The sequence below is a fragment of the Miniopterus schreibersii genome, assembly GCF_964146895.1.
Source record: "Miniopterus schreibersii genome assembly, chromosome: 7".
In the NCBI taxonomy this organism is placed as follows: Eukaryota; Metazoa; Chordata; class Mammalia; order Chiroptera; family Miniopteridae; genus Miniopterus; species Miniopterus schreibersii.
Window position 1 is genome coordinate 50,907,451 of NC_138108.1, and position 15,860 is coordinate 50,923,310.

The following is a 15,860-nucleotide window of genomic DNA, read 5'->3' on the forward strand; positions in this document are numbered from 1 at the left end:
TTGTCTTCTTTTTTTAATTGATTTTAGAGATAGGAATGGGGAGAGAGGGAGGGAGAAGGGAGGGTGAGAGAGAAACATTGATTGGTTACCTCCAGTACACACCCTGACCAGAGATCAAACTTGAAACCTGGTCAAGGAATTGAACTTGCCACCTTTTGGTGTACAGGACAATGCTCCAACCAACTGAACAACACTGGCCAGGGCTCTTCCACTTTCTCTTTATGAGCCCTTTTTCCTTGTTTATGCAGTGGGTAACTATGTGCTTCAGAAAGGACATAAGGAATACAGGCACATTGGAACACAATTTGGCAGTTTCTTAGAAAGTTAAATATATACTACCATGCAACCTAGCTATCCTAGTTCTATTTTTTTACCCAAGAGAAATCAAGTGAAAACTATATTCACACACACAAAAAAAGAAAACTGTACATCAGTCCTGGCCAGTGTGGCTCAGTTGGTTTGGCATCATGGCGTGCACCAAAAGGTTGCTGGTTCAATTCCCCGTAGGGGGAGTGAAAGAGGCAGCCAATCAATGTTCAGCTCTCACATCGATGTTTCTTTCTCTCCCTCTCCCTTCCTCTCTCTAAAAATCAATTTAAAAATATTTTAAAATGACAACAACAATGAAGCTGTACCTTAATGTTTATAGCAGTGGTAGACTATATAATAGGAAGGTAGACTGAATACTGTCCCCCACCCAAGATTCCCACATCCTAGTTCCTAAAACCTAAAAATGTTACTGTATATGGCAAAAGGGACTTGCAGATGAGATTAAGTTAAAGATTTTGAGATCGGGCAATTTTTATGGATTATATGGGTGATCCCTAAATTAATCACAAGAATTTTTATAAGAGGGAAACAGGAGGGTTAAGAGAGAAGAGGGTGGCAATGAGACAGCAAACCAGAGATTGGAGTATTATGGTCAGGAACCAGAGAATACTGGCAGTCTTTAGAAACTAGAAGAAGCAAGAAACAGATTCCTCTTTGAAGCCCCAGAAGGAAACAGACCTGTTAATACCTTGATTTTAGCCCATACAACTCTTTTAAAGCTTCTGACATGCAGAACTATAAGTTTGTGTTTTTAAGGCACCAAGTTGTCCTGTCTTGGCTATTGTGAGTAATGCTACAATGAACCAACTGAGCTGCCTGGCCAGGGCTGCATCCTATAGGTTTTGATATGGTTCCATTATTGCTTGTTTCAAGATATTTCTTTCTTTTTTTGAAAAAAAAAGTATAAATTTACAAAATGTGTATATTCTGTCATGAAAACTCAACACCAACATTATACACTTAGAAAAAAATGCAAACAGAATATATTACAAATTTATGTAAGCAATAAACTTAGTTCACACCATGCAGTGAAAAGTACATTCATCAAGATACCCAAGCTTTTATAGGTTCTAAACTGAAGGTCTTTTTTTTCCTGCAGAATCCTTAAAACCTGTGGCACTTTAAATTTGCTAGCTTTTCTCTGAGAGGTAAATTATACACAACAGTGATGAAAAAGATTAACAGACCATTTGTCTATTATGAATCATTCCAGCCTTGTTCAACTAGGTCTGAAACTCTTCTCATATTCTCGTTCGTTTTCCTGATAAAGTTGTGCTGCCTGGCTATTGGCTGGACTGTTTGGATTGGGTTCATCCAGTGGAGACTGAACTGATGTTAAAATAGAAGATACATCATATGTTGTACTCCATTGATTCTAAAGTATATCTAAACATATGCTAACATCAGCATACACATTTGGATGAAACATTTTGGATAAAAAACTAACGGTAGTTTATTTGGATATTCTTCAGAGAATTCTTTTACTAGTTTAACAGTACCAACTTCGAAGTGTGTCTTCTGGTCCAAATATAACTGCATTCCACTGCATGGTGTTTGCAGATGGTGTGCCATTGGCACCCGCAGGTGGGTTCTCTCTCAATCGCTTGAAACCCCGCAGTAGCCTCCTCCGGGAGACGGGTTGATACGCTCCACAGCTGCCCCAAAGTCAGTCTGAATGAAAAGAGTCACGCGCTGGGCCTCCCCCCACTCCCCTAGCCCCCCACCCCCACCCCTCTAGCCCCCCATCCCCCCATCGTCTTCTCGTGGTGACCAATTCACTGCGGGCCCTTCCACTGAGGCTGCACAAACACCCCTGCTCTGTTTTAAGATATTTCATGATTTGCCTTTTGATTTCTTCTTTGACCCATTGGTTATTCAAGAACATATTATTTTACCTTTACATATTTGTGAATTTTTTAGCTTTCTTTCCATTATTGATTTCTAGTTTCCTACCGTTGTGGCCCAGTGTGGCTCAGTTGTTTGGAGCATTTTCCCCTACGTTGAAAGGTGGCCGGTTGGATTCCCGGTCAGATGATTGGGCTTCCTCCCAGGCACCAAAAGGTTGCTGGCTCAGTTCCTGGTCAGGGCACATTGGGGGGTGTGTGTGTGCGTGTCACGCTCTATCCCTGGTAGGGGGCATGCAGGAGGCAGCAGATCAGTCTGTCTCTTTTGGGATGTTCCTCTCTCTCCCTCTCTCTTCCTCTCTATAAATCAATAAAAATATATGTATATATATTGTCAAGTAAACTACATTTGAAAAGAAACCTATATTGATAGAAAGTGGATCAGTGGTTGTCAGGGTCTAGGGACTGTGGGAATATGTGACAACAATGGTATAGTACAGGGGATTTTGGGGGTGGTAGTAGAAGTGTTCTGTATCCTGATTGTGGTGGAAGCAAAATGAATCTGTAGGTGTGTTAAAATGTATGTAACTATTGTCAAGAAAGTCAGTTTAATATTATATTTTAAACAAATGTTATTTAAAAATGTAAAATAGGATTTTGAGTTAACTTCAGGTTGTAAACCTGATATGATATGAAGTGAAAGTAAAATTCTGAGGATTAAAATAAAAGATCTAAGAAATTCTCTATGTATACAAAAAAAAAAAAAAGCCACCCTACTGCATAACAGTTTGGCAGTTGGGTTAGTATTTTGTGTTTTATTAACTTGGTTTGTATTTTGTAATGAAAAGGGTATAAAACGTCTGCGGTATTGATACCTTTCTATCACTGCTTGAGTGAACTCATGCAAGTCATTTAATTGCTCAGGTCATCAGCTTCATTTTCTATAGAACGAGAGGTTTGAATCCTGTGCTTTTCAAACTGAAATACTCTTTATAAGCATTTTACTCCAGAAGTGTGTTTGACTTAATATATAGCATTAAGTAAAATAGATGCTCTAGGAAAATGCTCCATGTTTTTTGTGTGTGTTTTTCTTCTGTTGGCTTCACATAGTTCCTGATATAACATTACATTCTCTAGTTGGAATAGCATGAAACTAGATAATCGAATAATAATGCTAGATAATCGAATAATCTCTCTCTTAGCTATAAAGTTTTAGATTGTTTTAATTTTGCCAGATAACCCTTTTGAGTTTTTCTATTTTAAGTATTCATTTTTTAGTACTATGCAGAACAGAAATTTTAGACCACTAGGTGGGGGTGTAAACAATACAGCATTTGTTGTTCCTCTTGTACTTGGAAGTAACTTGATACAGCCTTAAGCATAATTCCCATGAAGGAGGGGAGAAAACGAAGAACAAATTCACAAAAGTACTTGTTTTTGTCGTTGTAAATATTGTGGTAATCTAAATGTGGTAAAAATTAAGCTTCTGATTTAAGAATGAGGTCATCTGTGCTCAAATAGCATATTTTGACACAATTCATTTGAATGACTCTGTTGTCACAATATGTGATATTCATTGTTTTATGGGTTTATTTTGTCCTGATATATGTTTAACGATAGATGTAAAATTGGAAATAATATTTAACAACAAAAAGTGAAATAAAAATGAACAGTGAAGATACATTGTAATTTCTGTTGGGTTTTTTCCATCCTATTTTTGATACTGTGAAAAAGAGTGATCATTTGCCTCTTTTTTAAAGATATATTTTATGTTAATTTTGTGGTTTCTTAGTAATTTTTAGACTTCTACATATAATTAGCAAAAACATAACTACACAGAAAATTAAGAATATCTTTAAGGAATTGCTTTATTACAAAATACCGTTGTGCTGTGTTGCAAAGTCTTTGAAAGAGTACTTAAAATTAGGGAAGGAGTTTTATTTTTCTTATCTCTAAAATGAGGGGAGCTGTATATATTCAGGAGTTAAAATTGTCTTTTCATTTCTTGAGAACTTTCTTATCTCATATTTTATGTTTTAGTACTTTTCAGGCAAATGCACATGGTTGTTGATAATTATATGAGCTTTTGGTTCTATACATCATATCACTATTGAAGATTTCCTTGCAGCACAGTGAAGGACTTCTATCCAATAAGGACTGACACCCATTTTCTTTCGGGAATCTGTCTTGGGTTTTTAGTTGTTCAGTGCTTCATCCTCATTTTGACTCAGCTAAAATTAAAAGGCTTTACCACATTTATTATAGTTTAAATGATTTATCTAGCATAATTGGGATGAATTATAGATTATTACATATCTGAAATTCTTAGGTAAAATCTAGCTCAGAAATGGAGATCTGAGGCTATCAGATATTTTGTATTTACATCTTAGTTAACTAAATGTAACAATTTTCAACTGAGTAACCCTTCTTGTTAAGTGAATGACCACTTTTGTAAGACTGTGTTTAAAATATATGTAGCATGAAATTTATCATTCTGACCATTTTATAAAATTGGGGTAATATATCTATAACATAAATTTTATAATTTTCACCATTTTTAAGTTTCAGTGGTATTAATTACATTCACACTGTTGGGCAATCATCTGCAGTTTCCAAAATTATCACCACAAACAGAGACTCTGTTACCATTAAGCAGTAACTTCCCACTCCCCCAGCCACTGGTAACCTCTAATCTACTTTCTGTCTCTATGGATTTGCCTTGAATGACTCGATTTTAATGGTTGTGTATTTTTAATTTTTCCATTTGGATGAAAAACATTTAAGGTCTACTATTGTCACTTAGAAGAAATAAAACACTGAACAAGACTGTGTACATATATACACAAATAGCTACAAAGTGTCTCAAAGAAACAAGTCACTAGTATCAGTAAGTTTACTAAACATATTTTCATTCTTCATGTTTCCTAAGTATTTGCAGGAAGAAGAAAGCTTACAATTCTTTTGTATGATGTATCTTAGAACAAAAATCAATGAATATACATACATCCATAATCAAGGTCCTCATTTTATTTGCACCCTGATGACAATGTAATAAAATTGTGTAATGGAAAATAGAGGTATATTAATTAGAAGGAAAAAAGATTTTAAAACTTGTTTCATTTAAAATGTTTGATTTGTTTAACAGTTTCAGGCCATACACAAGACACATTCTTTTAAAAATATCAACAGAAGCAGCAAATAAGTATTATAAAACTATTTTTACTGGTCTTAAAGACTGCCTCTCAGAAAATGCAATTTTTAAAGAAAGGGCTTTGCTCTGTAAGCCAAACATAGGCACTGGGGTTTTTTGAACAAGAGTAAATAGAGAATTTCAAAAACTGGTTGTCAACCGTTAACTGTCCACACCCAGAATTTTCTGAAGAGGAAATTTAGGCATGATTCAATAATAAAAAATAAAAAAAAATGCAGCAAAAAATATCTAGGCATAAACTTAATACAAAATGCCTAAAACCGTGAGATAAAATATAAAACCCCCAGAAAGATTTCGAAGACAACATGGACCAATAGAAAGGCATATTATTTTTTTTTGGATATAAACCTTATCATCAAAAAGTCAATTATTCTTAACTTATAAATTGAAATTTAAACCTCAATACAGGTACCCTTTGGGTGTTTTGTTTGTTGATAGCAAGAAAAAGTAGATTATAAAGTTTATTAGGCAACACTAAAAAAGCAAGAAAAACCATGAATGTTCTGAAAAAGAAGAGCAATGAGGGGAGGCTAACATTTCCAGATATTAAAATACATAATACACCTACTATAATTAAAATAGTAGTTCCAGCCCACTAGAACACAATTTTAAAAATCCATAATTAGACCCAAGCATATTTGTAAAAACAGCATTTAAAGTCAATGGGGAGCCCGGCAGCTTGGCTTAGTGGTTGAGCATCAACCTAGGATCCAGGAGACTGAGGTTCAATTTCCAGTCAGGACACATGCCCGGGTTTCAGGCTTGATCCCCAGTAGGACTCTTATTGATGTTTCTATCTCTCCCTCTCCCTTCCTCTCTCTAAAATCAATAAAAACATTTTTTTAAAAAATCAATGGGGAAAGAAAGACTTTTAAACAACTGTTTTTGGGATAAACTAGACAGACATATCGGGAAAGCTATAAATGAAATGTTTCTCACACCATCAACCAGAATAAGTTCCAAATTGAACTGTAAAAATGGAAATGTATGAAATGAAACCATGTAGGTACTAGAAAAAACATGGAAGAATTCCTGTACTATTAGTAGTGGGGAAATCTTTTTAACCATGTTAATAAAATAAACTTGATAAAATTGACTGTAGAAAAAGTTAACTTTTTAGTTTTTAAATAGTAAGTATTTGATTTTTTAAAAGTAAAAAGTTCAACTTATGGAAGAATTTTCTCTTCTATACCTTTTACCTCAGCTCATAACTGTTAGCATTTTCCACATTTGCTTTATTTCTCTCTCTATACACACATATATTATGACTGTTATCATTATTATTATTATTTATTTTGCTGGACTATTTAAGAATATTTGCAGGCATCATGATCTTTTACCTTTATTTCAATGTTTATCTTGTAAAAACAAGGATATTCTCATATATTTCTACAGTACAGTTATGAAAGTCAGGAAATTCATTATTGACATAATACTACTATATAACAATTTGCAGCCCTCTTTAAATATTTGTCACTTTTGTCCCAGTTTTTTTTATAACAATTATTTTTCTCATGTATAGTCATACATTCCATTAATTGTAATATTTTGTTAGTCTTTTAAAATATGGACTACTTCTTCAGACTTTCTTTGTCTTTAGTGAAAGCAACATTTTCTAAGTGTATAATCCAGTTCTATAGAATTTCTTTAAAATTGGATTTGTCTTGTTTTCTCATTAAATTTGGGTTATGCATTTTTTCATAGCTTTATTGAAATATATTTCAAACTTTATAAAATTGACTCAATATTTACAGCTTGGTGGTATTTAGTATATTTAGTATATCACTACTATCTAATTTCAGAAGTTTTCAAACCCAAAAATGAAATTACCAGTCGTCCCAATTCCTGCTTCTTTCCTCACCTCCACCATTCCAGTGTTAGGCAATTATTGATTTCTGTCTCCAGGGATTTGCCTGTTCTAGACATTGCATGTAAATGGGATCAGAAGTATTTGGGTTTTTAAAAAAACAGTTTGATTTTTTTAGAAAGAGGAAGGAGGAAAAAGAGAGAGAGAGAAGAGAAACATCAATGTGAGAGTGAAACATCAATGGGCTGCCTCTTGCATGCCAACTACCAGCAACCGGAGCATGTGCTCTGACCAGGAATCAAACCGGCAATCTTTTTGTGCATGGGTTGATGGCCAACCAACTGAGCCACACTGGCCAGGCAGTATATATTGTTTGTTTGTATGTTTGTTTGTTTGTTTTTACTGGTTTTTTTTGCTTAATGTTTTCAAAGTTCATCCTTGTTGAAACATGTATTGGTATGTCATTATTCTTTATTCCCAAATAATATCCCATTGTATGGATAATACCACATTTTGTTTAACAATTCATCAGTTGATGAACAAGTTGTTTCCATGTCTTGGCTATTGTGATTAGTGTTTCTGTAAACATTCATGCACAAGATTTTGTGTGAGCATATGTTTTTAATTCTTCGGGGTATATACCCAGGAGTGGAAATTCTGGGTCACATGGTAACTTTATGTTTAGCATTTTGATGAACTGCCAAACTGGTTTTTAAAGCAGCTCTACCATTTTACCTTCTCACCAGCAATGTATGAGGGTTCCCATTTTTCCACATCTTCACCAAAACTTATTTGTCTATCATTTTTATTTTAGCTATCCTAGTGGGTGTGAAGTGGTATCTTACTGGTTTTGATTTGGATTTCTCTAATAACTTATGATACTAAGCATCTTTTCATGTGCTTATTGGTTATTTGTATATGTTCTTTGGAGAAATGTCTATTTAGATTCTTTGCCTATTTTTAATTTTTTGTTTCAATAGTTATTTCTTTATATATTCTGGACAAAAGTCCCTTGTTAGATAAATGATTTACAAATATTTTATTCCATTTTGTAAGTTGTCTTTTCATTTTCTTGTTTGTTTCCTTTGAAACAAAAGTTTTTTATTTTAATGAGGTTTAATTAATTTATTTTTTTCTTTAATTGCTTGTGCTTTTTGGTGTTGTATCTAAGAGGATTTACTCTTATGTTTTCTTTTAGGAGTTTTATAGTTTCAGCTATTATATTTAGGTCTATGATCCATTTTGAGTTAATTTTTATGTATGTGTGAGGTAGAGGTCCAACAAATTCTTTTGCATGTGGATATCCAGTTTTTTCAGTACCATTTCTTCTTTTCCCATTGAATTCTCTTGGTACTTTTGTCAAAAATCAATTTACCGTAGATGACAGTTTATTTTCAGTCTCTCAATTCCTTTGCATTGATCTGTATGTCTTTCCTTAGGCCGGTACCACACTGCCTTGATTACTGTTGCTTTGTTGTAAGTTTCAAATTTGGAAGTGTTAGTCCCCCAACCTTGTTCTTTTTTAACCGAATGGTTTTGGTTTTCTCAGGTCCCTTGTGGGTTCCATATGGATACTAGAATCAGCTTTCTGGGTGAGCAGTTCAAATTTGAATGGGGATTGTGCTAAATCTATCAATTTGTGGACCTTTGCCATTTTATTAATGTTAAACATTTGAAGCCATGAGCATGGGATATCTTGCTATTTACTTAGAGCTGCTTTAATTTCTTTCCATGATAATTTGTTGTTTCAAGTATACAAGTTTCACACTTCTTTTGTTAAATTTGTTTTTTGGTATCTCATATTTCCATTACAAGATATTTTATGCTTGTCTTGTACATTTTCTTTCCCAGCCTTAAAATGAACAATTTCTCCAAGGAGCCCTGGGTGCTCAGTGTGATCTAAAATACTCATTTTAGAAAGGAAACTAAAGTCATCTGAGTTTAAATATCTTGTGTGTTGGCTTTCTGTAAATACTATTGTCCACTGAAATGGGCCAGAATTCTTTGGAGAAAACTGCTTTCATGTTTGCAGTCAGGAAAAATTATAGTGCTCTGGAATGTATTATTGTGAGAAAGCAAGAATACTTTCCAAGATGTCTGAGAGTACTAACAAAGATGCCAACTTCAATCACCTTTTATTGGCTAAATTTTGATAAGTCAAACATGAAAAAGAAGACCATGATTATAATAACTGGAACCAGTTGAATTTGTAAAAAGCCCTAAGTTCATGGTGATGTTCAAAATGAACAAATTGTGCTCAGTAAAGTCATACCTTATATATGAATGGGAATCTATGATTTCCAATTGCAAAACAATACAAAAGCAAATACCTCATAGTTATTGGCTAAATGATAACTCACTAAGGATCAAGGAATGGATTGGGGAGAAATGGATTTGTGATTGTAGTCCTTAGACTGTGTTTAATGTAATAACTTCCCAAATGCAAATGTGGTTGCAGGTATATTGAGGGAAGCTTCAAGGAAGTCTAGGGCCTGGCTTTAAACAAAACTTGGGATTTGACCTGTAACTCATCTTCCTCCCAATAAACTCTCAGAAATGTGCTAGGTGTATGCTGTATACTTATACCAGGTTAGCTAACAAAACCTCCCCGGAATCTTAAGTAGTAGGAGGAGTCAGAAAGCTTTTAACACTCCCCTTCCTCCAGACAAATAAAGTAGGTGCTTCTTATCCATGGAAAACCTTCACTCAGGTATCACTGGCACCTGTATATTTCCACGAGGATTCTAGGGACACAGGATGCTGTACAGGATGCAGTGTTATCTAATTTCTCTCTTTTATATTTTAATGAAAACCATACAATTCTATTTAACGTGTTTATCTTTCCCAATTGAAAGGATTATAAGAAAGGAAAAGTAGACAGTAATGACAGTGATTGAAGATTGTTTATGTAGAATGCTATCCCTTGGAACTAATGATTAGAAGGTTACAATTTGTGTATTTAACTAGTAGGGTAGCATAAATTAGTTAAATTATAACCCTTAAGTGTATTCACATTTATTATACCATTTCATTTTATTTTTGAAGTGTATACCGTAAATCTTGATTTTTTTTTTATTATGAGCAGTCTTGTATTTTTAAGCAAAATTACTAATTTTTTTTTGCCACTAGAGAACTATTCTTATATATAAAAGTATAGAACGTTTACTTATATGGAAAATGAAATAGTAATGCTGACTATACCATGATAACAATATATACAAAAAGGAAAAAACAGACAAAAAGGGTTCCCGATGAACATGAGTTGAAGAACTTCCAGTTCATTCTAAAGTCTGACAGCATGGCTATATCCCTGGGCAGCTACCAAGAGAACCATTGTAAGAGCAGTTTAACAATATTATAAATATTAGGATCAGTCATTTTATAAAAGAACTTACTCATATGATTACAAACTGTATATCCATGAGAAGTGGCCATTAGCAGGGAAAATACATGCAGAAAGGCAATTAGCATAAGCATTTCTGGTCTTTGATCTCAGTGACTTAAGTATATCAAATTATTTACTAAGAATATGTGAACACTTTGTTTCTACTACTTTGACCAATATCTTGAGTATCCCTGAGAAAAAGAGTTCATGTTCACTGAATCGGTAGGCCTCTGATAACTTCAGAAAGGCTGGACAATTCTCTTTTGTTTAATTGGTGAAATCACCCCTTAAATTGTAACTGTCCTATCTGATCTGTTCTCTACCTTTAAAAATCGAAACTTTTACTTTTGAACTTATTTAGAAATATTATATTATTAACTTTAAAAACAATTTGACATAGCACCTTCTAGAAGGAGGCTAGTTTTTAATATCTTGTGTAGTTAGTTACTATTTTCTCTCTTAATGTGTATCTCTCCTTCATGCATACTTTTACTTGGAATGGTCCTCTGAGAAAATTAATGTTGTTGAGGAACTCTGATGTCTCAATTGAACTATAAAACATAAACTTGTAAATCAGTAGTTCTGGCCATTCCAGTATTGAGAGCTTATGTGTGAAGAAAGTAGGTAGTAAGGGAAGGCCAGAATTAGAGGACTGATATATTGGATATAACAGGAAATTAAGGGATGAAGCATGTTGAAGTGAGGTTTACCATGAGGGTTATTCTAGGAAAACTGTGCCTAGAGACATTATAATATGAAACCTTAAAATAAAGAGAAAATCATTAACGCAGACAGGAGAAAAGTAATGCTTTACATACAAAAGGACAACGATTCAAATGCCAGCAGACTTTTCATCAGAAACCACAGCAGCCAGATTTTAAAGCTAAAACAATAAATCAGCTCAAAATTCTGTGTCCAGTGAAAATGTTCTTCATAAATGATGCCAAAATTAAGGCAATTTTATAAATGGAAAACTGAGACATTTGTCTCCATCAGAACTGTACTAAAAAGAAATGGTGATGATAGTTCTTCAAAGGGAAAAGACATAATATTAACAGAAAAATTGGGTCTTCAGGAGCAACTGAAGAGCATAAGAAATCATCTGGATAAAAATTAGAAAGTGTTTTTATCCTCTTAAGTTCTTTAAAAGGACATATGGATGCTTAAGTAAAATTATAACATTGTCCTTTGAGGTTTTCAATGTATGTAGATATAATACATAAATATATAATAAAATAAATGTATAAAACTACTAGGAAATATATAAAACTATAACAAAGTATGATGTGTATGTGGGGGTGATTAAAGGGATCTATATACTTGTGAGGTGTTTATATTTTACATGGAAAGGTATTCTGGTTGAATTCTGAAAAATTAAGAGATGTATATTATGTTCCTTGCAGAAATCACTAAAAAATAAAATGCAAAGAGATATAGCTTAAAACACAATAGAAATATTAAAATGGGATATTAATAATTATTTAAATTATACTTTTAAAAGACACAAAAGAAGGAACAGCAGCAACACAACAGCAGGGAGAAAAAAAGCAGAAAAAAAAAATAAATGGTTGAATGAAATCCAGTGATGATAATTATATTAAATGTTAAAAGTCTAAACACTGTAATTAAAAGGCAGAGATTATCTGAGTGGATAAAAGGGAAGACCAAACTATACACTGCTTACAAGAGGTACCCTTTATATATAAAGACACACAGATATGTTGAAAGTAAATGAATGGACAAAACTATACCAAACAGTAAGTATAAAAACCAAGTTATAGCTATATTAATATCAAAAATATAACATTCAAGATAGAGAGTATTATCAGAGATAAACAAGAATATGCCATAATGATTAAAGGACATTTCAGGAAGACATAATTAGAAATGGTTATATATTTAACAGCAACTTTAAAATACAAAATTTGAGAGAAGCAACAATTAAGAGAATTCAAGGAAGAAATAGATGTTTCCATGATGATAGATTTTAACAACCCCTTCTCAGTAATAGAACACCTAGAAAAAAAAGATATAGATTTAAACAACACTATGAATTACCTTAATGTAATGAATATTTGTAGAACACTACATCCCCCAAAATTGCAACACATATTTTTATGTGTGCATGGTATGTTCCCAAATATAGATCATATGATGGAAAATAAAGCAAATCCACAAATTTAAAAGGAATAAAATTATACAAAATATATTCTCTTAACCCCCCAAATTAAAATAAACTCAGTAACAATAAGATAGGAAAATGCCAAATATTTTGAAATTTGACAAGCTACTTTTAAACAAATAATAGGGCAAAAAATAAATCACTAGGAAAATTAGAAAATACTTTAAAGTGAATAATAGTAAAAATACAGCATATCAAAATTTGGGGCAAACAGATGAAGCAGTGCTTACAAGGAAACACAGATTTAATTCATTAAATTGGAGAGTAAGAAAGTTCTAAAATCAGTGACCTAAGATTCCACGCTAAGAAGGTAGAAAAAGAAGAGAGAAGTAAACCCAAAGTAAGTCGAGATAGGAAAGAATAAAGATAAAAGAAATTAACCACAGAAACACAGAACAAAAAAGAAAAAATTGACAAAATCAAAAGCTGATTTTTAAAAAAGAAACAAAATTGATACATCCCTATGTAGATAATCAGAAGAAAACAAATAAAAACTACCAATATAAAGAATGAAAAGGGATTTTCACTATGAATCATATGGACATAAAAGGGTAGTAAGAGAATATTTTCGACTTAATGTATCAAATCCAGCAATTTATGTAAGATGGATGCATTTCTTTAGAAATTAGCTTACCGAAATTGATACAAGAGAAACAGAAAATCTTGTAAATCTTTTTTTAAATGTTTTTATTGATTTTTAGGGAGAGGGAGAAAGAAATGTTGATGTGAGAGAAACATAGATCAGCTGCCTCCTGCAACCCCTCTACCAGAGATCAAACCCACAACCCAGGCTGGGAATCCAACCAGCAACCTTTGGGTGCATGGGATGATGCTCCAACTGAGCTGCACTGGGCAGGGTGGCAAAGCAATTTTTAAAATGATAAAGTAGGAGGTCTTACTCTAAATGATTACAAGACTTTGGATAAAGTTACTGTAATCAAGATAAATTATTTGTGGAATAATAGGGCTAAGATCAAAGGAACTGAATTGAGTCTTAAATAAACCTAAACATGCAAAATTAACTATTTTCAGTAAGGGCATCAAGGTAGTTCAGTGAGGAAATGGAGAATGTTTTCAATAAATTATGTTGCTACAACTGCCTATTTACATGGGAGAAAATTATTAGATCATACTTCACAATATATGGAAAAATTAATTTGAACCATAGACTTAAATGTAAACTTAACACTATAAAATTTTTGAGATAAACATAGGAGAAAACTATTTGCTAACTTGGGAGTGGAAAAATGATTCTTAATAAGACTCAAAAAACATGACCCATAAGAGAAAATATAATAAATTACTTTTAAAACATCAAACTGTAAAAATTTTGCTCTTTGAAAACACCATTAAGAAAATGAAAACACAATCCAGGATATAAAAAGTACTCTTACAACTCTTTAATAAGAAGACAAATAATCTATGTTTATTTTTATTTATTTATTTATTTATTCATTTATTTTTAAATATATCCTTATTCACCTCAGAGAGAGGAAGGGAGAGTGAGAGATAGAGACATCAATGATGAGAGAGTCATTGATCAGCTGCTTCCTTCACGGCCCTGACTGGGGATAGAACTACAATCTCCTGGATCCTAGGTCGAGGCTCAACTGCTAAGCCACACCCAGCTGGGCCCAATAATCTATTTTTAAAATGGGTAAAAGTTTTACACTGGCACATTTCAAAAAAGATGTATGACTATGTAAATCAGTACATGAAAATATGCTCAACATCATTTGTCAACATGGAAATGCAAATAAATCAAAATGAGACCCCTTTTACACTCATTAATCTTGTTAAGGTTAAAAAGATGTCAATACTAAATTTTGCTTAGGATTTGCAAAACTAGAACTCTCAAATACTGCTGGTGGATATGTAAAATGGTACAGCCACTTTTATTTTTTATTTTTGTTAATCCTCACCCAAGGATGTTTTTTTCCATTGATTTTTAGAGTGGAAGGGAGGGAGGGAAGTGGAGAGAGAGAGAGAGAGAGAGAGAGAGAGAGAGAGAGAGAGAGAGAGAGACATCGTTGTGTCTCACATTGATTAGTTGCCTCTGGCACGGGCCCTGATTGGGGCCAGGGATTGAACTTGCAATCTAGGTACATGCCCTTGACCAGGAATCGAACCCATCACCCTGGCCAGGGCAGTATAGTTTTGAAAATGGTTTAACAGCCTCAGTGGTTAGTGTTAGCCCGTGGACTAAAAGGTCTCATGTTCAATTCCCAGTCAAGGGCAGGTTCCCCATCCCAGGGAGTGCGCAGGAGGCAACCAATTGATATGTCTCTTTTACATTGATGTTTCTCTCTCTCTCTCTCTCTCTCTCTCTCTCTCTCTCTCTCTCTCTCTCTCTCTCTCTCTGTCTCTCCCCCACACACACACACTTACTTCTCCCTCCCTTCCACTCTCTCTAGAAATTGATGGAGAAAATGTCCTGGAGTGAGGATTAAAAAAAATACATGAAATAAAAGAAAATGGAATACTTAGCCTTAAACTTAAATGCTGATGTGTTCTTGCCTAACAATCTTAAAAGCAAGACCTGAAAGGATCAAACTGTTTCCAAGTAACTTAATTGCATGCCAGGGAAAACACACACACACACAAAACCTCAAGAATATTTATGGTAATACAAAAATGTCTAGCACCTAATAAAGGAAAATTTACAATTTATTACACCCAATAGAAAATTACTAGGCATGCAACAAAGCAAGAAAATATGACCAATAATGAGGAAATAAATCAGTTAATTGTAACTGATTCATGATTAACACAGATGGTAGAATTAGATAAGGATATAAAAAGTTATGTGTATTTCATTTATAAAACAAAGCTAGAGGAAAGATTGAACATGAAAATGATAAATCTTCCTTAGAAAAGTGGAAGATATAGAAATGACCTCAAATGAATTTCTAGTGCTGATAACTTTAATATCTCATTAGAAAAACACACTGGATGGGATTACTAGCAGATTATATATTGCAGAAGAAAAGATTAATGAACATGAAGACACATTTAGAAAGTTTCAAATGAATCACAAAGGAAAAATGAATTTTTAAAAACAAATAGCACAACATAAGCTGTGGGACAACATAAGGCAGGTA

At 33.4% G+C, this 15,860-nt stretch overlaps 1 protein-coding gene and 1 pseudogene across 4 annotated transcripts in view; one reads left to right on the forward strand and one right to left on the reverse strand.

The window, feature by feature from the left end:
- BAZ2B (bromodomain adjacent to zinc finger domain 2B) overlaps positions 1-15,860 on the forward strand; it is a 273,729-nt gene that overhangs the window by 19,338 nt on the left and 238,531 nt on the right. The gene's annotated exons all lie outside the window — the stretch shown is intronic.
- LOC308559411 (ubiquitin-conjugating enzyme E2 B pseudogene) overlaps positions 1,528-15,860 on the reverse strand; it is a 116,981-nt pseudogene continuing 102,648 nt past the window's right edge. Inside the window, exon 2 of the transcript in view lies at positions 1,528-2,001. The product of the transcript in view is annotated as a ubiquitin-conjugating enzyme E2 B pseudogene (transcript). The remainder of the gene's footprint in view (positions 2,002-15,860) is intronic.